A 2,500-nucleotide genomic window follows, 5' to 3' on the forward strand; every position below is an offset into this window, starting at 1 on the left:
ATGCACACAAACACTCACGCGCACACGCACACGCACATGCACATGCACACACATACACACACACACACACACACACACACACATACAGTGAGTCCAATATGTATTTGATCCCTTGCTGATTTTGCAGGTTTGCCCACTAATAAAGACATGATCAGTCTATAAATTTAATGATAATATGTATCAAACATGGAGAGACAAAATGTCAAAAAGAAATTCCAGAAAATAACTTAAAATAATATTTTTAAATTGATTTGTATTTGACCCCTCTAGCTAAAGAAAATAAAGTGCGTTGTGGCAAAGCCCTAGTTGTCTAGCACTGAGGTCAGATGCTTCTTTTAGTTGACAATGTTTGGGCATATAGTAGAACATATTTTTGCCCAATTTTCTTTGCAGATTATCTGTAAAACATTAATAGTTTGTGGCTGTAGCTTGGCAAATGGGAGGTTCAGTTTCCTCCATAGAATTACTGGTTAATATTTGGAGACTGTCTAGGCCACTTCACGACTTTAATATGCTTGTTATGTATGCATTGTATGTTGTGTATTATTGTCATGTTGGGAGATCCAAAAATGGCCCACCATCAGTGTAGTGGTGGAAGGAAGGACGTTTGCACATTACATGTCTCCATCCATCCATTCGTTGACGATGTGAAGTTGTCCTGTGCCTTGGCCAGACAAACACCCTCAAACCATAATGATACAACTTTCATGCATGATGGTGATGAGGGTGTTCTTGGGATCATAGACAGCCGTTCTCTTTCTCAAAACACATTGAATTGTGTTAATGCCAAACAGCTTGATTTTGGTTTCATCTGACTAGCACATCCTTATCATATCCTAAACCTGTCTGATTGTAGTAAATCGAACCCAGACCTTCTGGAGTAGTAAACCGGGGCTCTGACCGCTACACCAAAGAGCCAGGCTCGTTGGCATGTTAGCCAGAACACACACACAACTCTAGTGATGGTCATTCCATCACACTGATGTTCGTTGGCAAACCTCAGGTGGCACTGCACAGGTTCCTTCTGAAGAAGAGGTACCATGTATGCACTACAGGATTTAAACCTCTGTGGCATTAAGTGCTACCAGTTGTTTTCTGTGATTCAGTGATTTTGGTCTCAGTAGCTTTGATATCATTACCTAGTTCATCCCGTACAGGTCTACGGTGCTTTCTTTCTGTTCTCATGATTATTAAATCCCTACAAAAGGTCAAATCTTGTATAGAACCCCAGACAGGCTGATGGATAGTCATTTTGTATACCTTACATTTTGGAAGAAATGCATCAACAGTTGGGTCATTAATACCCAGTCTCTTTCTTGTGGCTTTGTAGCCCATTTAATCTTTGTTCAGGTCTAAAATCTTGTCCCTGATATCATTTGACCGCTCTTTGGTCTTTCCCATGCTGGTGAGGTTGGAGTGTGACTGATTCACTCATAATATGGACTGATTCTGCTGATTCAATTTATCTTTTATGCATGTTAGTATGTACAGGTGCCTTTAATTCAGATGGCAAGTTAATCGGAAGTGCCCATCTGGTCTGTGGGCCCGGAACTGTTATCAGTTGGCAGGGGATCAAATACTTATTTTGCTCGATGAAATAGAAATAAATTAATATATATTCTCTTCAGTTAATTTCTGGATTTTCTTTTTGATATTCTGTCTCTCCATATTAGAATACATGGTAACACTTTATTTTAGGGACACATCTATTAGCACTAATACATAAAATATTAATGCATGTGTAGGTAACTTGTAAGGCATGTACTAAGCAAAATAAGACAGTTGTTAAGCATGTATTCACAAATGTCTTGTTCATGCACAATAAGGGATTTATTACCAATATAACCTTAGTAAGGACCTAGTAGACCTAGATTTCTATTTATGTGTAAGCAGTAAGGGCCAGAATACAATGTGTATAAGCTCCTGGTACACTGTGTGAACAAACCCTGAACAGTGTGAAAACAGATGTGGAATAAGGGTCCCTATTCTAAAGTGATGCATCGCTCAGCGCAGATGGCTTAGGGCCCCCGCATTACCTAGGGCCCCCACACTACCTAGGGCCCCCACTCTACCCCCACGCCCGGGAAGCAAAGTGTAAGAACATTTCTGAATCTACATTAGTCTCATTAGATATGTAGATCTCACTTATTCTACTCAATATGTAAGAGAGTAATTGGAAGCATTATATAGCAAGGATTGGACGTAAACTTCTCAATGACGGTGGGTGGTGAGATGTCATTTTTTCATACACCAATTAGTTTTAATTGTAAAAACCCTACAATAAATGCAGAATATAACGATGAGTAATAGTTTGGAAGCGAAACTAAGCTATTCCTTTGTGATAAATAAGTTCATGTTTGAGAAACTTAGCTCCAAGAAGTGCAGTGCATGATGGGTACGCCCTTAGTCAGAAATGCAATGCATGGCCAATGCAGCAATGATAATATTTCTGTTGTTACGTACATGGCAAATTGTTTGGATAGCATCTAAATTTCACGAG

The 2,500-nt window shown here is 39.3% G+C and overlaps 1 protein-coding gene across 1 annotated transcript in view; it reads right to left on the reverse strand.

The window, feature by feature from the left end:
- Window positions 1-2,500, reverse strand: part of gng2 (guanine nucleotide binding protein (G protein), gamma 2) — a 25,195-nt gene that overhangs the window by 7,893 nt on the left and 14,802 nt on the right. The window lies entirely within an intron of this gene.

This window comes from Engraulis encrasicolus, chromosome 19, assembly GCF_034702125.1.
Source record: "Engraulis encrasicolus isolate BLACKSEA-1 chromosome 19, IST_EnEncr_1.0, whole genome shotgun sequence".
Lineage (NCBI taxonomy): Eukaryota > Metazoa > Chordata > Actinopteri > Clupeiformes > Engraulidae > Engraulis > Engraulis encrasicolus.